We start from the raw sequence: 24996 nt of genomic DNA on the forward strand, positions 1-24996 counted from the left end.
CCACAGCCCGCAGGAGATAGCTGGACTTCGTTATACCTTGTTTAAATAACATTTTTGTTTTTACAGCGGCTAATCTCTCCAATTCCCCTAACGTGTTGCCGCTCGGTGATATCTGCCGGGGATAATTGGGATGGTGCCAGGATGCAGGGCATCTCGATCCCCTCGCCAGCACTGGAGGATTTCAAGTGCAATTTTTTCTTGCGCATCGAACGGCAGTTTTCCTCGCCAAAATCACAACCTGTGCAAACTCTGCCCTAATCAAATCTATCAAGCCCCAATTTAGGAGCCTAGCTGCTGTCTGTTTATCAGGGAAATGGACTCAAAATTGGCCCCTTTAATGGAAACCAAGCTCTCGCACAAGTGTTTGAATTAATGGCAGTGCCTGCTGCGAGCCGGCAAGTTGGGCATTTGATTCCAGTTACAGGAAATTGCCATAATTTCTGCTCTGCACTCCTCTCAAGTTACACTAAGCATCTATCTTTTTTTTTTCCCTTATTTATTTATTTTGGGAGAGGAGGATGGCATTGTACGTGGGCGCTTTCCCCACCCGAGGCAGCCGAGGGGTTGTCTTGTTATCATGGCAACCCCTGCTTAGCAGCAGACCTTTTGTATACTGAAAAAGGGAGAGAGAAGGGAGGTCTGGAGGAAGAAAAAAATGGTTTGGAGGAAGAAAAGGATGCAAATAAGATCTTAGGGGCTGGTTTCAGAAATGGGACCATTGATGCGTGGCTGTTGGCTACTGCCTGCAGCTGCCATGTTTCTCTGCTATAATCAAGCTAGGAGAACCAAGGAGTAGCCCAGGAGATGTCCGATGGCTGGGGCTGGACCTCCGAGGAGCACTGGGGTCCTTGGGGTGCCATCCCTGCAGAGCATCCCTCCTCCTGGTCCCTCAGAACCATCCTGCAAAGCAGCGGGGTTGGCTTCTCCTGGCAGAGCTCCTCGTCCCGCAGCAGGCTGGCATCTCCTTGGGTGACCTCCTGGAGAAGCAGCTCTCTCGCACGCATCTTTGCCGAGGGAGACCGGCTTCTTAATTTAGATGCCTGAATACAAGTATGTAAATATGCCACCCCGTGCTTCAGATGCTGTGGGTCTGAACTGTTTATTTTATCCATGCCTGAAGGTCATCCTCGTCCCCCTGGATGCTCAATTGGGTTTGGTGCTCTTGTTTTTTTCCTCCTCCTCTCCTCTTCCCCTGCTGGCAAAGGTTACTCGGGGAGACTGAACTGCCGGGGGCCCAGGGCTCTGCTCCCGACTGTAAACCAGGGAAAATACTGAAACCGAGGGAGGGCCATGAAGATGAATGCATGGATGTTTGCCATGCATTTAACACTGTCAGGAGAAGCACCGGAGAAAGGCTGAGGAGGAGGTGAATAATTTTGTCTTCGGTGCAGGTTTGAACAGAGTAAAATAAAGAAGGCCTGCAGCCACCCGAGCAATGAGGACCCGTGCTGAAGCCTGATTTGGGATGGGGATACGCCAAGAGCTGTAATTAATGCCTGTGCTAATGTTCAAGCACTTGACTCCTCGACCCTCATGCTGGTCGCTCAGCGTGTCCTGGGGTCTCTCTATAATGCAAAGCAAAAGGATGAGCTGAAATCTCTGGGCATGGGATGTGTCTTTGGGTGTTCAACGACAGCAATGCTAGAAGATGGAGGGGGATCCCACATCTCTGATGAAGTGGCAGAGGGGCTACTGGCTTTTTCCTTTTTGCTCTTGGGTGCCTCTCTCCGTAGCAGGCTCTATCTCCAAGACCCAAACAAGAGAATTTTCTTTCTCCACCCTTTTAAAATTATTTATCTAGCTGTTGTTTTGCTTGGGTTTGGCGTGGCGCAGGATGACTTACATCTGCTCAAGTTAAGATCCTTTTATTTTAAACCAGACCTGACCCTAAGTCATGCAGCACTCCTCGGCAGAGCCATAAATTTTCAGAGGCAGCCTGGCAGCTAGCAAGCAGGGTGCGGACACCGGGAGAAATGAGTTTCTGGGTGTATGGAGGGAATGAGAAGCTGTTGGCATCCCCTTCCAGGGAGGGAAGGGGTGCGGGGGTGGTGGCCCAAAGACCCCAAAGCACTTGCTTGGGCCGTTTGTGTAGGAAAATGGGATGAGGCGCTCCTCTTTTCTCCCTGAAGAAATATTGTTTTAAGAAATGATGGCAGGATGGCAGTATAGGACAGCAAGTAAAATGCAAAGGAGTATAGCCTACAGGTGTGTGTTGTGAAATCCATAAATAAGGCTTAAAAAAAAGAAAAAATCACGCTATGCCGCTGCAAAGTTCCCAAATGGGGTAAGGCGGTGCGTACATCGGCGTTAGCTGCCTGCCAGCGCTATCAGGTCCTAGTGGCAGCGGCTCAGACCTGCAGAGGTGGCTCAGGAAGGAGGAAAGTGGGACCTGATCCTGTTTTCCCCATGGAAAAACAGGCAAAAACCCACCGCTGTGGATTTGACAGTGCATTAGCAGAGTTGGCAGCCATGGGGGAAGAGATGGTTTGTGGGTTTTGGGTGCCTGCTTTGTTTTTCTGTTGGTGTTTAAGTACTGGTGAGCCCTTCTGAGGCATGCAGATGCCCCTTTTTGCTGGAATTATGTGCCCCCTCTTTGCTCCAGGGATTTTGTCAGCAGTTCTGCACGAGGTCTTCACCCTTGCGTGGGTGCAGGCATCTGTAAGGGTGTGTTGCCACCACTGTTTTGCACCACTAAAACCCGTATTTAAGCAGTAATCGATGCTGGGGCTGAATGCTGCTGTGCACTTGGGAGGAGAAACCCAAGGGTATCGTTAATGCCTCGGCATCCATCGCCAACAGGCAGCCTAATTCGGGCCGTGCTCCTCAGGAGGAAGGTTGCAGCTATCTCTTTCTGCCCCCTCTTTGCCAGACAGCACCGTCCTATGATCCCCACTGACCTTCTTAAAAGGGATCAACCGCGTAAAATGAAGAGATGAAGAGTAAAGGGAGGAGCCGGGGAGGGGGAGGAAGAGGAATGAAATTAGGAGCAGATATTAATAACCATGTTAAATATTTATCTGACCTCCTTTCACACGATCCTTTTTAATGGTGACCCAAAAAGCTGATGTGCTAATATTCGCTCTGGCTCTCCTTTCTGCCTCTCTGTCAAAGGCTTCGGGTTTGAGGAGGGAAAAAAAACCTCTTTCTCACTTGCCCTGGGAGGAGTTGTTGGGCTATTGGAGAGATTGGGGTCCTGAATGAGCCTCTATTAAAAAGGGACACTGCTGACGATGGGGCTTGTGATGAGAGCAAATGTCCTTTGGGGAAAGACAAACAAAATTTAAAAAAAAAAAAAAAAGGTGATGGATCAAAGGGGTGGGAAAAAAGTGACAATATCTCTGGGAGTTGCAGTGGATTTGTCTGGCAGTCACCAGCACCTTTGCTCATCTCCCCACACAGCCCGTGTCTGGTACAGATCGACATCAGAGGGGTAACCCTGAGCCAAACGGCACGAAATTCCGAGCCTTCTGTGGGCCTGGGGCTTCTCCATCTGTCCGGGGCATTTTTGCACTTCAAACTCTATCCTGCAGTTGGGAGATCCTCAGGTCTCTCCCACCCCACTTAAAAAGACAAAACCAGTAAAATTTCTGTGGAAAGGCAGCCTCTAATTAGACATTTGCTGCAGAAATGGGCTCTAATCGTGTAGTTCTGCGTTGCTCCATCCTTAATATTGCCCATTCTGACTGAAGGATTTGGGTTTTTAAAATTTAATTTATAGATTCTGGTTTTTTGTTTGTTTGGGGTTTTTTTTTAGCAGCCCTGTTCTGAATGACTCCAGGCATTCTGAACTATTGCTTGGGGAAACATTGCTACCTTTAAAACTCGGGCTCAGACCTCAGGGGCCAGGAAGCATTATCAGCTCAGTGAATTACGGGTGATGCACAAGTCATTAGTGAAGGTTTGTGAATTCCTGACCGGTTTTCTTCCTCCATGCCTGAAAGCGTATTGTGTTTGAGTGCAGAAATATGTGCTGTGGTTTGACCTGTTCAGCTGAAGATGAGAGTGGGAAAGTGCATGAGAACGGCAGGGTTTTGGTCGCGGCTGTGGTTAAGTTCTCCGAGGCAGGTCTGAGCTGGGGTACAGGGGAAAATCAGCAACAACTTAGTGTAATTTTAATGCAGGGAGCTCCTTCATGTCTTTCTGATCACATATTTCCTGCTTTTCCATTTATCCCTTCAGTTTCCTTCTCCCATCAGCTCCTGAATTGCAGGAGCATCGACTGTGCATCCAAACTGGTCCGTGTTTTCTATCAACTCGTCAGCTTGCCTTTTGCTGCTGAAGTGCCTGCTGTGCTTTCTCTCTTGTTTCAGTGGCTCAAAGCCCATAAAAAGCCCTTGAGAGCCGATGTGAAATATCCTCTCATATTATAGTATTTGTCTTTTTAAAGGAAACTGAATTCATTAGAAGCGGGACTGAATACAGTAGTGGGGTTTTTCTAATCTCGCCAACATCAGCCCCCTGGGACGACACCCTTTCAGTTGGCATGACTAGATCCTCTGAGATGTAATTCGTGTTTTCAATTTAAGCACCAATTAAGCAACAGCATCGCCTCACTTGGCCTCAGTTTCCACTTTGCAGGATGGAGCTGACGGCACTTACCCAGCTCTGTAAAGTGCATCTGAGATCTAAACCCTGTGAGTCCTTCCCTTGCTCCGACAGCCTGCAGCCTGGGGAGCCAGCGAGGGTTTTAGTAGGGCAACGCTTTTTTTTGAGGGTTAAACTAATGACATTAGGGATAAAAAGGAGCATTTGAGTCCAGTGTCAGAGCACAGTGTAGCACAGCACAGGACTGTATTTTCCAGCAGGATGGCTGTTTCCAGGACATGCTACAGGAGTATGCCTTTTAACATTAATTGCGTTTATTTTTAGGGGAAAAAAACCCACGGTTTTTGCATTCCTGAGCTTGTCCTGGATGGAGAGTGCTGCTGAGAGTCTTTTGCGAAGTCCCTATCATCACCGCCGCCAGCAAAACAGAAACGTGTTTAATCTTACTAAATGTGATCCTGTTGTAGAACAGGAAATTCTCCGCTGGTCAGAGAGGATATTAAGATGCCTGCTCTGAAAAGTGTTTGAAATTATCATCATTAATCTGGAAATGATTATTGCTTAGTTCAAGCTGAGCAACGTGAAAAATAAAGTTAACCTGAAGTGTATATGGTGAAAAGTAAATTGGATTTTTAAAAAGCTCTCGTTTTCCTAATGGAAGATAAGATTAATAGCATGGCTCAGGAATGCAGAAAAAGTGCACATTTCCAAAATTTAAAAGCAACTGGTGTTTAAGATGTTTGGAAGCCTCCCAGTCAGGCAGGTTTCTGTCCGGTGCTCTCCCAGCACCCGCTCTGTGAAAAATCAGATCTCTGTAAATTGTATTAAGAGCGCCTCAAATCACTGATCACCCAGAAAATAACAGTGGTCGCCCAGATAAAATGGTTCTTGCCTTTCCTTGAAGTGGGTTTTCTTAGTGTGGGTAATAAGCATGTTCTCTGGCTCCAGTAAATATGTAGTGATGTTTTAACCCACGGGACCAGGGGAAGGCACTGTTGCAAGATATTGTGTGCAATTACCCGCAGTCCTTTTTGCAACCACTGAGCTCATTGCTCTGCTCTTTTGCATCAGCAAGGCTGAACTGGAGGTGGTGCAGGTGGCAGGCAGGCTCAGGCAAGAGGTGGTGAGTGCAGGTGTGTGAAATGGGCTTCAGGCACTTGATTTCATCTTAAGTTAGTGTAAGAGGGGACCTAAGCCTCTCTGATGAGCAAAGCCAAGTTGTCCAGGTCTGACCTCCGGCCGAGGTGCGCTAACGCAGAGCAGCTGGGAATCCCCTTCTGTGGGCCTGGGGCTTCCCCCCCAACCTCTCTGAAGGTTTCTGGCGTTAATATAGCCTGCCTCGCCAGCGTCTTTGACCAGGTTTGCGTTAGTTTGGGTGATGGATGCGTCCTCACACCTGAGCTGGAGCTGCGCTGTTGTCCTCGCAATGGGAGCTGCAGTTGACTTCTATTTCGGAGCTGAGCCAGCACCTAGCAGATGGAGAAAGCCACATGATGAAAAGGAGGGCTTTGGGGGGAAGCTTTTTTGCCTTGTGTTTCGAGCAGAGAGATTTGAGATAATCTCTGATATTCCCCTCTTGCTGTCGGTCCTGTCTCAAGTTTGTCGCTGTGAACTCTCTCCCTGGTCTATTTTTTTTTTAGCTTTCGCTCTGATTTGGATCTGAGAGCTGTCTCCTACTGACACCCACTGATCTCTGATAGCACCACAGTAATAAATCCTGGGTTTCTTTTGCCTCCTTGATGCCCTGTCTTGCATGGCCCTGATACCCAGGTCCATGGGGCTGGCAAACTCTCGTCCCCACATGTGCCCCAGAGCCTCTGTTTGTGTTGATAGAAGGTTAATGCCAATGGGGTTTCACAACTTTTTGATTTATTGTCTTTTGGCATTCATCACTCTTTTCTTTAAATTAAAACTCCCTCCAGATGGGGTCTCTGACTCAGATTTATTGATCTGCAATAAAACCTCCCTCATAACCTGTACAGCTGCCCATTCATCTTTCAGTGAAGGAGGGATCATTTCTCTGTGGATGTCCCAAGAATGAAAGCAAGCTGCTAACTTTTCCCCTCTTCTCCCTCCGCCTGTCTGGTTTCCCCCACGATTTCCATGCCTCAGCTCAGGCTGTTTACAAGGCACCAGATGGGAACAACATAATCTCTGAGCTAGCTCCTGTGCCTCTTCTATCTTCAGGTGTCCAGAAGGTGACGTGGTGGCAGAAAGGCCAGCTGGGAAGGTCCCAAATGATGGTACAAGCCGTAGGAGTCTATTTTAGACACTGCAAGTCCTAATGAGGCTTCTATACCCAACTCTCACGGGGGTGTGCAGAGGGAGGGCGTAATGGCAATAAGTTGTGGCTTCACTGGTGCAAGAAAGAGCAATAATTAGATGCTGAAAGAAATTCTAGTAAGACAAGTTGGCTGGAAGCTGTAATGATGTCCTTGTTTGTGACTTCTTGCATTCACCTGTAGGTTTTTTTCCACAAATAACTCCATTTCCTAACCTAGGAGGAACCCATCTGAAAATGTTGTCTTAGGTGGTGATGTGATTTTGCTCAAGTTTGGTTTTTCTAGTGATGTGATCACACCTTCCAAAATGGTTTCAATCTTGGGCCAGAGTAACTAGCAAGATTGGTTGTTTTGAGAAGTGTGTGTGCATGATACAAAATATGATGTGGAAGTAATGAGTTTGTGCAGTTTCAGGCAGATTGACAAAAAATACATCCCCACAACAGATACTGAAGTCTAGACTTGCCCGACTAAACTCTTCTTCCTGAGTTTCCCACTGTGGAAAGATGAAAATGAAGTCGAAGGCCAAAATTTCAGTAGCCTGAAGCCATCCCCTCTAACTTGCATTTGTGGTGTGAAGCCTGGTCCCTGGCTTGATAGGCCTGATGCTTAACATCCTCAGGAATCACGCAGTGTCGCTCGTTCTTTGGGAAGCAAATAGGATTAGGGAAGGATCAGTCGTTCTGACAACTGAGATGGGTTTTTATAGGTGCCTCAGAGCACAATGCTGTGTGAAGCAGGATTACGGTACATCTGACCGAAGTCACTTGGCGTGTTGAATGTACACAAAGACGACTACCTGTGTAAGTCTGTCAGACATTGGCTGTGCACCTGAAGGATGACTTTGGGTAACCCTGTTGACCCACCTACATCCATCCAGGTCACCGTCATTCCCAAGAACATCTCTTCTGATGCTCTACCTAAACTCCAGAGATGGTCAAAGCTGTGCCAGCAGCTACTTTGAAGGACGTGGGGGCAGGTGGAGCTGCAGGAGAAATGCATGGATGGATGAGGTGGCCCAAAAATGGTAGATGGGAAAGACCCGAGAGCTGCATGGGTGGGGTGAGCACTGCCCATGGATAACTCGGGAAGAGTGCCGGCCTGGGTGGGGGCACTCGGGGAAGGATGGGCGAGCGTTGAGTCAGAAGGGAAGGCATCATCATTTATCACCATAATCAGGAAGCCAGGCTGAGAAGGTTTTAATCACTGTGCACGGAGCTGGAATGCAGAGCAAGTTTATGGTTTACAGTGAGCGGACTGACACAGCTGATTGATGTCAAATATGTCATGATGTATATTGTAAAGCCAGGAGATTTAATGGTGTAACTCCATGGTAGTCTTGGAAGTGAGGCACTGCAGAGCAGGGAGTGATGGATGGGCTCATTTACATGTAAAATTGCCGATGGCATTGACAGCACTGGTATGCGGAGGGAAGATAAGAGGGAGACAGTGAGATTCGCTCTGACCCTGGTATTGAAATATTAAAATACAGCTGTAGGATCATCTGGACTTTGCAAACTGAATGTATGTCTGTGTGTATTTGAGCGTATATATACACTTGTGCTTATGGTTATAATTACGTGCACAGTATGCGTTTGTGAAGTAGACAGCTCCACGTAGTATTATCAACTCTTGGCTCAGGCAAAAATAGTTTGTGCTACTCCTGCATCCTCGGGGAGATGAACTGCCGGTGAATCCAGTTATTGCTTAGCTTTGGAGGAGCCTTGGTCCCGATGCTTTTGGGGGTAGCTTTGCAGAGCAGAGGCAGCCGGGCTCGGAAGAGCTTCCTCCAGGAAAGCACAGGCTGCTAGCCTGGGGCTCAGCACGTCCCACGGCACAAGGCTGGATTTCCAGCTCCAATGCACCATTAACCCAGATTTCAGCGTACTCCCGTTGCCGCGGCTACGTGTCAGGAGCAGGACTGGCATAGAAGTTGCCTTTGTAGCTCAGGATCTCCCTTCTAATTTTGGTTGACTTAAGGGCGGGGGGGGGAGAAAATAAAACGGAAAATTTTGGCTGCTGAGGTGATACAAACCGAATGTGGCAGAGCAGAGAGCCTAGCCTAAATAAACTGTCAAAACATGTTTTGTTTTCATTATGCCTGCTGCAAGCCCTCAAAATTCCCGGTTGCACTCTGTAACACGATCCTCGACTTATTTCTTTAGGACAATGTCGCTAAGATTTGGTGAGCTGCTTGTAAGGACCCTGTTGAAGGTCATTAGGAGAAGCAAGCCTTTTCCTTCTGGGCGCAAATGCACTGCTCCTGGAGAAACTTTGAGGGCTGGGAAGCAAGGGAAGGGAAAATCTCCCTCTCTAGCTGCTCAGGCCGGCTTGGGGAAGGATCCGGCAGCAGCCAGGGTTGGGGATGGGTGTGAAAGAAGAGGTTATAAAAGGCCCTTGCTCCCTAATGAGGGTTACTTACATGGCATTTACCTTCATCCGCTTGGTCCCTGTCGCCTTTGATCCCGTCCCTCATTTCAACCTACTTGACAGTCAGTGGAAGGGCCTAGATTGGGATGTTTTTCGGAGGCAGGTTGACTAAGCACCCAACTGAGCTGACCCTGATATAAATGCTTAAGAGGCTTTGCAGGGGATTAAGTGACTGTATTTTAATCTTGCCTTCTTTGTGGGGATGTGTCGCGGGTCCCAGCACGCTGCCTGGGGCTGCAGATTCACTCTCCCTCCCTGGCCCCGGCTGCTGATGCTCCCGGGACAGATGGACCAAGTGGAGCAGGCAAAGGACAGTATTTCCAGGAATTAACTTGAATTGCTCTTTCCTTAAATGAAAAGCCTAATATCAAGACCATCCTTGCAAAGGACTTTTTTTTTTTTTTTTTTTTTTGTAAATTTATGAGCTGCTCTGTCGTCTTTGGAGACAGTGTATAAATTATAGAATAGCCATATATCTGAGCCAGAATTGGAGGCAAAGAGTGCTCCGTTAGGGACAGCAGTCGTGGGGGTGAGGGGAAAAGGATTTAGACTTTTTTTGACTTCCTGAGCTCATTTGGGTTCTGATCCCAAATCCTTGGAAGATGGTGTGAATCCCATTTTCCATTAACTCTCACAGACTCCAGAGGAGAGAGCCCTTTTCTGAGCAGAAATACGGATTGCAATACCAGATCAGTGTAGTGTCCTATCTCCAAAAGCTGCCAGCGGTAGATGCTCAGGAAAAAAGTAATAGAGAGTTACGCTGGAGCAATAAATATTATCTGGAAAGCTGTGATGGAGGCTGTGCAAACAATTATGCCAAACCTGTCCTTGCCCAGATGGGTTCCTGAGATAACATAGAGAATCACCAGTATTTGAAATGTCGTTGCCTGTGGGAGAACCGAAAGGGTCATCTCTGTCCCCGTGTAGCCCCAAGTGTTAAGAAACGACAAGGGAATAGAGAAGTGGTGATACTGGTTTGTTATTTTCTTGCAATTCCCCTGCGTAGCAACTTGAATCTGTCTCTAGGGCAAGAGCATTGCGCTGGAAGTGCCTCATATACCATCAGTCCTGAAAAATGGAGATTTTTGTGGACTCTGGGTTTGTGGCGGGGAGTCTCTCAAGCACGGTCACTTGCAAGAGCTCTGTAGCCATCCCCTCGCTCTCTCCTGTACCTTCCTCTGGGGATTCACGCAGGACAACATACTTAGACGCACTCGGGGTTGCCCTGATGGATGCACTGGCGTTGCGGCTGCTATTTGCTTGTTTTTAGAGGGTCTGACTGTGTCAAAGCCGCTTTGGGTCTAATTGCCCCGCGTTTATAGTGACGGCCGCCGGCGGAGGTTTGTGCCACCGGAGCACCCAGCCGTGTCCCCCAGAGCCAGGCATCCCGTCCCCTCTCGGCAGCCGGCACCCCGGCTCCCGGCAGGCAGAGATCTTCCCGGCTGGCTCAGCTATTCTGCAATGGTCTCCTGATGCCCGCCAGGAAGGGTTGTGTTTCTCCGCCGTGCCCTTGGCTTGTGCCACATTATTTGCCAGAGCAGCCCTTGTTAGAAAAAGAGACTGAGAGGTTTTAAGTTGTGTTTTGGTGTAAGGCAGTAAGGCTGCTTTGATTTATCCCAATAGAAAGTAGCGAGAGACGGAGTTTGAAGATTTTTCTGTGAATCAGCCAAGAGAGCAGAGACATTTAGGGGAGACCTGGCACAACCTGTTGATGGCTGTGTGTTTGCCAGGGTATCGGCCCAGCATCTTGGTTCCTGATCTCGGGCTGGGGAAGATGTTGGGGGCCGGTCCCTGCCATGGGGAGCAGCAGCGCATCCTGAGGGCACGCTCATCCCTCGTTGGGGTTTGCTCCAGCCTCGTGACATTGCGTTTCAGGAGGTTGCCTTAAAGATGTCATGATTTAACCATCCTTCAGGTGCTGCTGCCTTTCGGCAGCATCTGGCGAGAGGGAAGGGTAGCTTTCCCAAGCGTGCAGCAACCCCCCCCACCTCTCCCCTAGCAAATGCCCCCCCGCCAGCATCCCGATCCCCCGAGCTTCATCTCAGCTCCCTCTTGTGCCCTCCACCACATCCCAGTGGCAGCCAGCCGCCCCGCCATCCCTTACCCATGAAGTTGAGGCTACTTTTTGTTTGTTTATTTTAATTATCATCTTTCTCCCTGGCTTGGCGCTCCCGCAAGGGAGACAGCGTCTGTGCTAATGGGATTATGCGTGCTGTTTGCTGATACGTACGTGTTTGCCACTTCCTCTCCCTTTGAATTTCACCCAGATAATTGATTTCTGCCTCTTCCTTGGCACTTGCTTTTGCGGCGCGGGGTGTTATTAGTCCCCTTTTGTTTCATTGCTGAGTGACGAAGCCTTTACAAGGCAGCCCAAGCAAAAACAATTGTTGAATCTCTCGCTTTCCCTATTAACTAACAGGGGATTGCAGGTGGCTTGAAGCCCTCGGAGAGAGATGTAATAACGTCAGCGATGGCTTGGGAGCAATGTTGCTCCTTCCCACCGCAAGAGGTTGGGTGGATTGTCCAGGCCTCCACTGCTGGTCATCCACTGAAGTTGACTCTGTCTGTCTCCTGTCCGTCCGTTTATCCCAAGATGCTGGGAGCTGAGGGACCGAAAGCTTCCCTGTTTTGTACGTGGGGAGCCGAGGGTGGGCTGAGATTCGTGGCACTGGCATGGGCCCTTCGCTGGCATGGACTCCCCTTCTGCCATGGTTGGTCAGGAGGTGATGATGGAAGGTGGTTTGTTCTTCCTAAGCTGGGACATGCTGATTTAGGGAGACCAGCCTTTCCAGGAGAACAGGCCAGTTTCAAAGGAGTGCTTGAGCAGAACTAAGAAATATGGGGAAAATTAAAGCATTTTGCAAGGTTTTAAAATATATATTTTTTTTAAGGGAAAAAAAAAGATTTTCTGGCTCAAAAGGGAGAATTGAAGCGTAGCTGAATTTTTCTTTTCGTTAATAAGCAAAAAAAGTTGAAATGTAAAGATCATGTTGACTTTGGCCCAATTTTTACTTGAATTTAAATAATTTGGGAACTTTGGTTTGTGAGTCTTTAGGGCTTCTTTCCCCCCTCCTTCCCCTCCCTGGAAAGGGCAAAATTTTTATAGAGCAGGAACAGTTATTTTCTACCCAGCTTTTTCAGACTGCGGAGATTTCCAGAAGAACATCCTGTCTAATGTCACACAAGCACTCTGAGCATGGAGAAGAAATTCAGTTGTTGAGCTAAAGAGTAGCTCAACTCCATGGAAAATAAATACAAATGGGTCTTAACTAGCTAGATTCTCCTTTGCTCCAGTGCCTGGGCAGAAGTAGGTTGTGCTCCTCCAAAACACAGGGAGCTGGCTCCCTCTCTGCCCTTCTGGCTCTTGGCTTTGTTTTCTTCTATTTGCATAATTTCTCAGCTTATTTTCTCTTCCTATTGTCTTTTCTCTTCTCCCTTCTTTTCATTTATTTCCTCTTCTCTCGCTGCCTATTTTCTGTTTGATTTCTGCTTTTTTCTTCTCTCCCTTGCTAGCCTAGAATGTGGCTAGCATGAATGAGTGATTTCTAGAAGGAATAAAATTGTTAAAGGAGGAAAAAAAGCAACAACATTTTCTGTGCATCACTGTGTAAAATGTACAATAATAAAGCAGAACCACACTAAATGAATTGTGGTAAAAAACCCAAATTACCAACATGTCAAATACTATTAGCACTCAGATTTGTAGAAAGAATGTATGCACAGAGGAAGCTTTCCTTATTTTATTTTTTTTTTTCCCCTGCTCCCTTTGTAAACAAATGCCAGCCACTCATAACAGCTGGTTTTGGTGCCTTGAATGAGTAACTGATAAAAAGAAGAAAAGCAAGACACGTTCCCCAGAACCATTTTTCATGATGTCAGGGTATCAAGGTAATGTGTTACTTCTTGCAGGAACTTCAGATGTGTTCCTATGTGTGAGCTAAAGTCTCATTTCCTTTGACGGGATTAATGATCGCTTATTCCACCAGAGAAGGAAGATGGAAGAGAATCAAAACTAAGAGGGCCGAGAGAGAAATTCAGTCTGGGAATTGATTTGCTGGCATGGACTAGCAAATCAAGGAAGGACGCCTTTAATAAGAGGGCTTCCTAAAGGACCAGGTGTCTTGTAGCATCCTCAGGGACTGTGCTTATTGCTGGTGGAGTTTGCATTTAGTTGGGTGGCCCTGACTATCGTTGGAGGAGGCCACCATGGCTGTTCACGTTCAACAGTCCAAACAGCTGAGTTAGAGCACCTTAGATAGGGAGGAGTTTTTCCTCATCCAAAGCATTTTTTATTTTATTAATGAAAATTGCTCTTGCGATGATTATGGTTATTTTGACTTGTATGGTTGAGTTTGGAAGGATGACGAGTTCAGCCAAGAGATAAAAAATGTTTTGAGTTCGGCCAACAAAACCACATGTCCATGTTGTCAATGTTTGCTCCTGGGTGAATTCTCTGAAGAGCAAAAGGATGGAGCATGACTCCGTCTCCCTTTCGTCAAAGTGGCTCCGTTTTGCATGAATAAATATTTGTTGGGCCAGCAGAGATTTTATAGCCCATTGTCTAGGGCACTCAGCAGGGATGGAGGAGACGTGTGTTCAGGTCCCTGTTCCAATGGGTATTTAATTATTTATCCTCAGCAGAATGGCTCAGAGAAGAGACTGAGAGAAAGAGCCAGAGGCCAGGTCTGTAGCTCGACAGCCAAGATATTCAGTCGCCAAGAGAGGCCATGATTTTTTAATACTGCAGATAACTGGCTTTTTTAGGGTTCAAGTGGGTTTTCTGCTCTAGGTCTGAGCAGGAAGGCTATACTGGATTTTAGAGATTGCTCCTGATAAATTGGGCTGGTTCGGGGAGGGGGGTGGCAGGGGGTTGTTTGTATTTCTCTATATGGAAATTTTCTAAGGTCTAGGAAAGGTTTCTAAGGTCTTTGAAATGTCCAGCTTCTTCCAGGGAGACATAACTCTTTCCCTTCACATGTTATCTGTTGGACCTCTATGTTCTCTTGCTGCTTGGGTATCTTCCACCAGTTTCCCTTCTCAAAGGACAACTTGTACAACCTGTATTATGTCTGTCCAGGCTAACGTACACCCAGGCTCCCAACCAATGCTGCCGAAGAGGATATGCTTGGTGCAGGGATACTGGGGCATTTCTTTGAAGAGCTTTCCTCCTAGTTCAGCTGCTACAGCTGCCACAAAGTTCAGCTGAGGTAGCTGTCAAGCCATGTGTGTCCTGGACCAAAGGTCTGCAAAGAGTTCACTTTATTCTAGATAGAGGCAGTTAGCTTAAAGTGAGTTAATTAGCAGCTGAATTAAAATGAAAGGAGAATAGTCTAATAGACCCATGACTTGCAGAGGTTTCTTCCATCCGTGCTTTTCCAGAAGGGCTAGGACTTTGGAGACGTTGTGTAGCTTATGATGAAGACACACTCTGAAGTCTGCATGCGTCCAGGAGTCAGACTCTCATCCTTGGCTATTAAGTGGGAAGAAAAAGGTCACCCTCCTTCACCTTCCCCCAGGCAGCTCTTACACCAAAGGAAAGCTGAAGCTGCTTGACAGAAAGGCTGTGGAGAAAATTAAACAATACGAAGTATTTGTTGTTCCTTTGAGGTTCATTTGTTACCGATTTGCAAAATTATGCTGCTCCCCCGCAAAATATCTGGGATACTTTTAAATAATTACCCAAATCAAAACAATTGACTCAACTAGAAAATGCTTTAGCAAACACATTATTTTAAGCATCTTCTTATTAGACAGTGGTTAATAAGAAATAATGCATTAATTGTGCAGTTAGTAGTGGTAGGTTCCAGCCTTCTTAAGAATTCGGATTTGGTGCATAAATGAAAATAGCTTCAAGGTGTAGGCTTAATCTAAATTTGGAGGAAGTTTAGGCTCAACTTCAGGTTGAAACCTGCCCATGCTTTGAGTGGGGGACTAGATCAGGTGATCTCCAGAGGGCTCTTCTGACCTAAGTGATGCCCCTGTGAAAGACATTCTTCGTGTCCTTGTCACATTGCTTGGATTTTTTTTCTTTAGTTGGTGGAAGGAAGTCTCTCAGCAGCTGTGAAAAGTTGATCTTTATTATTACCATGCTTTGGTTTCCTCTCTTTAAGTGCTGCGCTCCTGAGGAACGCCAGAATGAAAGCACTGAGGAGATGGTCAATGAGAGCTAAGAGAAGCATCCCAGCCAAGACACGGGTACCGCTTCCCAGTGACGATGTCCTTGACGGCTGGGCAGCCCCAGCGGTTACGGTGACTTTATCCAGCGACCTTTGTCTTGTTGTAGCAGACCACCCCAACGTATGAACGCATGTTCCTGCTGGGGTGCAGCTTGAGGAAGGCCATGTGTGTAGTGCTGCATTTTATATTAAACAAAAATAAATTCTCTCTAACGTGAGTTTTTCAGACAGGTTGTCCTAATATATTAACTTCTGTCTGTGTTTTGAATAGTCAATTTCACGGTGAAATGAGTTCTTAATAATATATTTACCACCTGGGAGAAATCTCCCAGCCATCTGGAAAGGAGTGGGGATTTAGTGCCTCCAAATGGAGATTGGTTTTTTATTTATTTATTTTGCCCGTGTTTTCTCCCCGCCCCGGACGGGACCCAGAAGATGCTTTAGGTCCCAGCTGGCCACTGCAGCAGGTTTTTGGGTCTTTTGCCCCGTCTCTGACTGGCATGGAGGTGTCAAGAAGCTCATGGAGGTTCTCCGCAGCTTCCCAGGCTGGAGACTGGTGTTCAGGCAGCACGGGGATGCGTCCCCTTCGCCAAGCCCAGCCTAGGATGGCTTCTGTCGCGGGCACTGGGGGGCTGATTTGGAGGAAGAGGAGTTTTGCTTGTAGATGCTGGCAAAGCCGTACTCTTTCGATGGAGATGTCAGTGATACATGACCTAAATCCAGGCTGGTTTGTGTAATGCATCTTTCGAACTTGGATAAAATGGAAGCCAGATGCAAACCAAGCTATCCCTTGATTACGTGGGGAAAATGGTAAATTCATCATCACTTGAAGTCTTTTAAGCAAGACTGATTGTCCCGCTAAAACCTATCCGTTGCATCAGCAAGAAGTTACCGGGTTTGATAGTGTTTGGCTGAGCGCAAGGGAATAATCCTTCTGTTTGCTACAGGGCTTACAGGGTGAAATTGTGTGGCATGGCATCTTCAGGCTGTCAGATTTGATTGTCTCTTCTGGCCTTTGACATTGTGGATTGATGGAAACTCATCACGGTCTTTCTCTTGTGTCCTTACGTAGCTTCCCTATGTGCTAAAACCTCATCTTTTATATCACTGGAGTATGAAATTCCCACGTGCCTTGGGGGATCTCAGTGCTCACCTAACATGAGTCCCTGCAGGAGAAGAGGAGTCTGGTGGCTCCAGGGCTTGAAAAGCATTAGTTTTGTTTGCAAAAGTGATAGCATTAGCATATCCTGATCCCCTGCTTTAATACTGTGCACAGGTCGCTCACGTGACATTAAATGAAACTTTTTGCCGTGGGGTTTTGCACAACCCATGTGTGGTGCTATCAAATCCACAAAATTGCTCAGGACACGTTTGCACGTGTCATTGCGGGGGGGAAGCTCAGCAGCCCCGCTGTCTGGATATCTCTTTGCTGTCTGAATAATCTGTGCTGTGGAAACGAGTGTAATCTGGTGACTTTTGACTGCCCAAATCTCTTGTTGGGAACGGTGGGAAAGCCCAGAATATAAGGCTCTAAAGTGATGGGGGGCAGCAGGGTTAGCACGCACCCGTTCCTCTGTAGTACCTGCTCACATAGTCTCTAACACTGTTGTATATGCAAGCTAGTATGATTTAGGTTGCCATCCCTGAAAATGGCATAAATCTCCTTTACATTTTCCCTGGGCTGAAAGAGTACAGGCAGGAAAGCAGGTCTCAGCCTACCATTTTCTGCTGCTTGAATTGCCACTTTGCAGGCTGTAAAAGGTGGGGTCCCCTTTGACCGAGGTTGAAAGCAATAAGGTTTTGTTTGTCCATACCATTTATCCCATCCATTTCAGCCATACGTGGCAGGGGATGCCTCTAGCAATGCACCCCTTTGAACTCTGCAGTCTCTAATTCGCTGCAGACACCTGGCTGCTCCTGAAATATGTATGGGGGGAAAAAAAGGGAACCCTGTTAGGAGCTGCATTTTACAACAGGTTGCACCAAACCCCTGGATTTAGCTCTCCTTGAACTTGAAGTTGGCAATAATTGAAGACCAGATTTTGCAGCTGCTGTTCTGACATGATATTGCTGCCGGGTGTTATGAAAACCACTAGAGCTAGAAACCGGTGCTACATACTCTTCTTGGAGTTTTAGCTTTCAAACATGTGAAGCATCAATCTCTAGCTAGCGGCTCATGAGCTATCAGCTCCTACGATCAAGTGGAAAAGAGTATTTGAAAAGTGCTTAGTTACTGGAACAGTACAAATGCTTTCTGGACCAGTAAATGCTTCCATGTATTGGTCCCGGACCATGATTAGGAAGATAAAAATCTGGTCCCTGAGAAAGTACTCTGCCTGGCTGCTCTTATTGCAGAAATGTCAAAATAAACAGGAGGATGAGGAGGGATGCAGGGCCTCTGGGGTCACTCAGCTTGTCCGATGGGGCTGCTTCCAGGTGTGTTGGGGCACGTTGGTTTTATTTTTATTCTCCCTAGTGGCAAATAAGTAATTTTCTCTCTTGATCTTTTAATATGAAATATTCATTCTTGAATCTATGAATAGGCTGATAGTCCTCATCGTAAGGATTTATCTTCAAGGCTTAGGGCCATTCAAGCTATACCTGAAATTTTTAGAGACATCGACGATCTTTGGGGTAGGTAGGGGCTCAGGCATAATCTTGGGTCTAACTAGAAATCGTGGAAAGTTTATTACTCCATATTTGATGTTGCCAGCACCGTAATTGGACTATCTTAATTGAGTGAGCATGATCCACATGCTTGAGTGCAAAGACAGCGTCGGTGTGTCTTGAGCTACAGCCCAGCTCTATCTGCCCAGCCTCTAGAAATCCACCATACAGTCCTACATTGAGTAAGCATTGCTGCGAGCATTGCTTTTATATACTTAAGCACACCTCATACCCTTTGTTCGTGATACTGCTATTGAAACTACCAGTTACACCATGCAACTGATGTGATTTTACCTATTTTAATGAGAATCGTGGGCTCGAACCCTGCAGGATGATGCTTTGGGGGGCGAGGATTGTTGCTGTCTGTTTTAACGAGAGCTGGGTAGCGCGTGTGTTTTTGAACGTCGTATTCAGTATATGTGGTGAAGAACCACATTTTATTGCATTGCTGGCTATTTGGGAGCTGTGCTATTTCCTTGCATAACTGTGGTGTTCAAGGGCAAAGAAGCTTGTAGCCTTTTGCTTTGAAAAGTTGGGCGGCTGCAGCTTGGGCAACAAGAGCCTTTGCTTGCTGGCAGGTGAGTGATGGTGTAGGGCCAGATTTGGTGGCAGGAGCAAGCGAAACTCCTCTGGGGACCCGTTTCCTACCAACAATTTGGGATCCACAGCAAGATTGTCTCAACCTCGCCCCTAAAATGACCCCCCAGTCGCCGGCACTGTCAGGGTTGAATTTCCACGTGTGATGTCACTGCGCATTAGCTTGATTTATCTTGAAATGATGTAAAAGGTCGGGATGTTTGAAATTGAAACCATCTCCATTCACAGTCCATTTTCCATAAGCCGTTTTACTGGTGATGTGACATGATATCAATAACAATGAGGTTTCTCGCTGCCTGCTATAGTTGTTTATGGAAAGGAGTTTCGGAAAACGTATTATTATAGAGAATAATGGATGGGCTGTAGGGAGACAAGGAAATAATTGCATTGAGGGGGCTTGAAAACATCATAAAGCCAAGAATGGAGTTTGGTTGGACTCTCATGTCACAAGGTCCCTAGGACTAAACTAATTCTCCATAAATCTGTGCAGTCCATTTAGGCTTACGGGCTTTCTTTTCTTCCCTTCTCTACTAGATTTGTTTTTCCCCCCTTCTTTTCTTTTGAAGAAACACCACAGAGGAGATTGAAGTGAATAAAACCCACCCAGTCCACAATTATGGTGATTAATTATCCATTTGTATTTTGTTAGCACCTCTGGATTCTCTGTCAGGGGGCTGAGAATCATCCAAGCACAGAAAAGAAAAACATGCATCCTTATTCTAAGGATCTTGAAGCTTTGTTAAAAAAAAAAAATATTTTTTTTTTAAAAAAAACAACTAAAGAATTAAAAGGGAAAGAAAAGGAGCTGCTACGGAGTTGACATGCAGATCAGAAATGTTGCCAGCACTCTGGCTGCTAAAACCACCTGCCTTTTGCTCTGATTTGAACGTTTGCCACTGTTGGGAAGAGCCGAAGCTGGTAAAGCCGTTAATTTATAAGCAGAACCCGTTTGAAGTAGGTTGTAAAAAATAAGTCTCTTCCTCTCAGGTGCTGGGGTAGGAGGGTGATGAGAGGGCAGGATGAGATCCTCAGTGTGCTGGTGCTGCTTTCAGGGGACTTTTTGATCCAACCAAGCATGAAGTTGGAAGGAGTTGGGCATCTCGGTCTTTCCCCGGCCGCTCCTGCCTGCTGATGCTGCCCACCACCCCGAGCTGCCCATGGGGGGAACTGCATTCTCAGCCCTGAGAAACACAGAGGAGAGCAAACATCTTCCTGAAGTTGGTCTGAATATTTCCCCTCCAGTGGTCCTCCCGTAGGAAATTGCAAATAGATATATCACAAAAGACCCATTGACTGGCCATTTCACAGAGAAATTTTCCCTCTATTTTCCAGTCAATCATTCCCCCCGGCCTTGTAATTTTTGTTTGCATTACATCAGTTTGGGGGAAGATTCAGAAAATCAGGACTTAGACCAGTTCTTTCACAGGTTGGATGAAAGGGCCTTTTCTGCCTCGTGTGGGGGTGGGTTGTTTGTTCAGACTTCCAGGCTCTGGGAATAAAAAAACCCACGAGCCTGGAAGCATGGCGTTATAATTATCATAGGATTAAATCGCAGGATTAAATCGGTGGGAGCTGGTGGTTACTCATCCATGGGCTTCCTGGGATCGGGGGTCAAATTCAGGATGGATGGGACAATTTATATTCCCTGGACGTGCCGGTTGCGTCATGTTTCAACCCTGTTTTTTCTGCATTCGTGGGGTTAGCGTCCTCCATTAGCGCAATAAAGACTCGTGCTGGTTTTGCTCTGTGATAGCTGCTGAAACCTGCGATGACTTTTCAGGGGGGGCTGCACACCTACACTGGTCCAAAAGATTCCCTCCGGTGGGAATCGCTCCACACACTCACCTAACCTCAGCAGTGCTCTGTGCTAGCGCTGGGTGAATAATGGCTTTTTTAATTATTTTTCACAGCTTGGTTGGTGGCCAGAGCAAAGAAATAACATTGGCTTGGGGTCACCTCGAAGAAAAGTAGGGAGTTGTTTTGGGGTTTGGTTTTTTTTCAATAGCGTAAAACCAGTGTTTCTGTCAAATCATAATGAAACAGTTTATGCAAACCTGAAAATAAACCCATATGCTTCACTTACGTAGCCTTTTTTTAACCTTTATATAAATGTCAATTTTTTGGAATGACAATGACATTTCAAGTGAGAGATTGAAATGTAACACGCAAGAAACATCACCACGAGATGTTTTGACTTCTCTTCAGCTCCCTCCTCTCCCCGTTCTATTTATTTTCTGCAAAAACTGTTCGCTAAACCTGACTTGAATCCACAGATAGTTTTGGTTCCTGAAAATGATGTTTTTTTCTAGCAAACACGCTGTCAGTTGAACACAACAACAACAACAAAAAAATCCTACAGGCCTTGCTCACCCCTTGGTGCCAGCCCCAGCCCTGTGCTTTTCAGCACATCTTGTTGCTCAAAAGCATTTGGGCTGGGAAAATCCTGTCCGAGGGACACGAGGGTCTTTTTGACTCCTCTCTGGCATGCAGACTTTTTGCTTTTCCCTCTTTGCAGCCCTTAAATTTTGCATTTCTGGCCAAATACTGCACTTTGGTGGCTGTCTGCAAGGTTGGAGGAGAGCATTTTGGGGCTTGGTCGCCATCCTAGCTGATGCAATGCATCGACCGGGCTCCTCTGCAATCGAAAGCGAGATCCGAAGCCAGAAAGCAGAGTGTATTTATTGCGTCTCGGTGGCACCAAAGAAGAGCTATGCGTTAGCATCGTTATCGCTGGTCTCCCCATGGATTAACGGAGGCGCGGGTCAGCCAAGTGACATCCGCAGCCTTATGTGAGATGAGTCGGTAGCAGGAACAAGATGCAGGCTCTGACTCAGGAGAGCGATGAAGTGCAAACCTTGAGTATTTCATCAGTCAGGCTATTGCTTAACTACTGGCTTACAAATCAGTCCGTGCCCACATGCTTTCCTGAGTCACAGTCTAGGAGGGGAAAATCGCTGCTTCTCAGTGTCTCCATCTGAAGTGTCCTCCTTCACCCCCTTTTTTTTCTGCCTCTGACGGTGTAGTGAAATAAAGGCTTCGCTTTGCTTTCAGTCGTTTGAAGGAGACAAATCAAGCCTTCGCAGTGCTGCTTTGCTTCTGTTTCACCCCGAACAGCCCATGGTTTTTCTGCCAACCTGGGGAACTCACTGCTGCGGGAGGGTCCCGGGGGAGCAAGGATGCCCCTGTCCCCTGCTGCCATGCAGGTTGGGAACGCAGGGCAGGGTGAAACCACGTCGCTCGCTGTGTCTGGTGCGAGCGCTCAACCTTATTTACAGCAGGGGAAAATTAATGGGAGTCAGCTTTCGAAGGTAGATTATTTCATTATCATCGTAATTGGTACTTATAATTAGTTGTTACTCTGGCGTGTGATGTGCCCTGAGCACTGTGGCCGCAAAGTGCAGGAGCAAAAAGGAAAGGCTATTTTTCAATTTTTTTTTTATTATTAATTATGACTGCTGTTTATTTTGTTGGATATTTACGTACTTGCTGTTTCAATCAAGTAACCTCAGCTTGTTTCGCTTTGCAGTAGGCAGATGGTAGAGCTTTGCCTGGCCTGGCTCTGGTTCAGGTTCGGCTCTGCCTCCTGCCCTTCGGTCAGTCGTGCCTCCGTTTGCCCGCGAGCAAATTGGGAATACCTCTGCCTGCCTTGCTCTGGGCTGGGGCCGGGCATTGCAGAAAAACTCGGTGACATTGTTATTAAATTGCTGCAAAGCCTTAGGTGGGGATTCGAAGATGCACCGCTGCTTTTCCCAGTGGGGACAGGTGAGGGGGGACCCCGGCACCGCCGGGAGCCCGAGCATCTTGCTAGAGGACAGAAGCCTCTTGTCAAAGCCAAATCACCCTGGAAAGCCCCCAGATATTTGCCGGCTGCCTGCTCCGAGTCAGGCAAAGGGCCTCCTTTGTGGTGCGTCAGCCTTTCCACCGCCGAAACAATAAATGGCCTTATCCTCGTTAGCTGACACAACCTAACAAAGCGCCATTGATTTTGGTAGGTGCTTCATCAGTGACAGGGATGCGAGGGACGGGGTTTACAACCCCACCGGCTTTTCCAGGCATCCGCGTACATGCGGTTGGGTTTTAATGAGCGCTTTGGGCCGCAAAGTGGGTCAGCACTCTCATCCGCTCTGGCTCGCCACCCCCCCCAGCCCGCCTCCCTCTTGCAGCAGAGACCCGAGGAACTCGCCACACGGTGGCACAAGGTCCCGCATCCCCGGGGCTGGTCCCGGCTGGGGATGGAGGGGGACGGAGAGGCGGGAGGGGGTCCTGCTGAGACACGGGGCTGTAACCTGCTGATGCGGCTCCCCACGGATCCATGAGCTTTGTGCAAATGGCAGTCGTGGTGTGCTTTGAAGCCTGAAACCTTGAGCACTTCAAACAAGCAGAGGACAGGCAGATGATGTATGGGAAATTAATATCTAACAGGGCTAAAAATTGTTCTCAGTGTTGCCCTAACTCCCCTGCCCAGCTGAGCTCTATGTACTTTTATCCCATCCAGAGCATTTAGCACAAAGAGACCCCTTACACCCTTAATTTTCTAAAACACAAAGCCTTCCATTTCACTGCATCCAGCTGAAACGTTCCCCTTTTCTCTCCCATTTTCCGGCTCTCTTTTGAAACCCTCCTCTCCCTTGCCGCAGCCTCTGAGGGGACAAACAGAAACCAGCAAAGTTTGGAAAGGAGAGCAGGTCGGTAACCCTTTTGCGGCCGGTTTGGTGCAGGGAGGGCAGCGAGAGGCATCCTACGCCCCAGCTTGTGCATCAGTGTTTGCGTAAGCAAAGACCTGCCGGCACAACAGGCTCGTTTAGCACTGGTCAGTGCATGGCAGAGGATTTGTAACTGGAAATCGGGATGCTTGAAATCTCATTTATGTTGCAGTAGGGGGAAAGCAAGCGAGAGCTGCCTCTCTGCCATGGCATAGAGCAGAGCATCCCGGCAGAGCTCTTTGCGTGGCGGGGGCTGTCGGGCTGGGGAGGGAGGATGGTTTCAACATCAGGGCACCAGCCCAAGCCCAGGGGTAGCTGGGTTCAGCCCTGCCCTGCCCTTGGCTTTCGGCGGCACGTTGCTCGCCCATCTCTGGGGTTTGCACCCTGTCTCCTTATCAGCGGTGGGGAGATGAGTTCAGGGAGGGTTGCTGCATGCTGGGTGGGAATGGTGTGGGCTGGAGTGAGCCTGGCATTTCATACCCCGGCCCTGCGTGGACGGGGTGTGCCTGAGATTAGCAGGGCTCGGTGGAAAAAAACCCAAACAACAAACAAAACAGAAGACAAGCGATGTTTCAAAATACCGCCAAGCAGATTTTCCCAGGCTGATTTGCCGGCCCTCGTTTCTGGGCTGGTGCAAAAACACGGAAGGAAAAACACTTTTTTAGCTCTGGCAGGTTAGAGCTGGGTGTTTTCTGGATGGTCTCCCAGGGGCACCCCTGTGCCGAGCCGCGACCAGGGCTCTGATAAATGGGCTGCCTCCAGCGGGGCCGAGCACCGCCCGCCCGTGTTGGCTTCAAGAGGTGGCTACAAAGCAGAATGGTGCTGGGAGCCAGAGCCCTTGCCAGGGCGTCAGGCCCCCATACTGTGATCCCTGGGTCCCATCGAGCTGGGGTTTCAACTTATCTGTAAACACAGCTAAAGCTCCTGGGGTTGGCGTGCCGGCGTTGTGAAATGGGGAAGGGTGGGATCGTCTATGCCGTGCCGGCTTCCTGGCATCCAGCTTTGCCTGGGGCCTTTGATTGCTGCATTTTTATTAACGCAAATCCAAGAGGGCTTGCAGAGGTGTGTGGGTGCACAGCGCACGTGTGCTGGTGCCCCAGAGCCCAGCTGCTGGTGCTGCAAATGGGGCTTGGGCTGGGGATGCTGATCCTGGAAGGTGACCCTCGTCTCTGCAGCTGCTAGAAGCAGGCAGGAATCGCACCCGGAGCCCAGCTGGTGCAAGGGCTGGGCATTTTCTGAACGACTCCCGGGTATATATGTGGGGCTGTTTGGGGTGCTCGGAGCCTCCGTGTGCCATACGGGGTAGCACCACAGTATGTTTGGGTCCCAAGCGTGCTCTGGGAGCGCAAGACCAGAGTCGCAGGGGTGCGCAGGACATGGCTTTGTAGCGTGGTGCCTACTTGTTGTGCTATTCCTCTGCATTGGAGTGAAATTCAGTGGTTTTCACCTTTTGCTGCTTCTCAGCAGCCCCTGGAGAGCCCCTATTAGCGATACTGGAGGTCTGACATATCCTCCTGGATGCGAGCTGGGATGTGTCGCTTACCAGCCTCCCCCAGCCTCCACAGGGACAGCTTAATCTGACCCAAAAGGGTGTCT

The 24996-nt window shown here is 47.9% G+C and overlaps 1 protein-coding gene across 4 annotated transcripts in view; it reads left to right on the top strand.

Annotated features, from left to right (window-relative positions):
* Positions 1-24996, top strand: part of LOC128141545 (protein CEPU-1) — a 355486-nt gene that overhangs the window by 159304 nt on the left and 171186 nt on the right. Inside the window, exon 1 of one of the 4 annotated variants that reach the window (XM_052786396.1) lies at positions 23298-23382. The exons of the other annotated variants lie outside the window; for them this stretch is intronic. The gene's annotated coding sequence lies outside the window, so the exon portion shown is untranslated. Of the gene's footprint in view, positions 1-23297; positions 23383-24996 lie in introns of those variants that run through there. 4 annotated transcript variants of the gene reach the window in all.

The sequence above is a fragment of the Harpia harpyja genome, chromosome 4, assembly GCF_026419915.1.
Source record: "Harpia harpyja isolate bHarHar1 chromosome 4, bHarHar1 primary haplotype, whole genome shotgun sequence".
NCBI lineage: Eukaryota > Metazoa > Chordata > Aves > Accipitriformes > Accipitridae > Harpia > Harpia harpyja.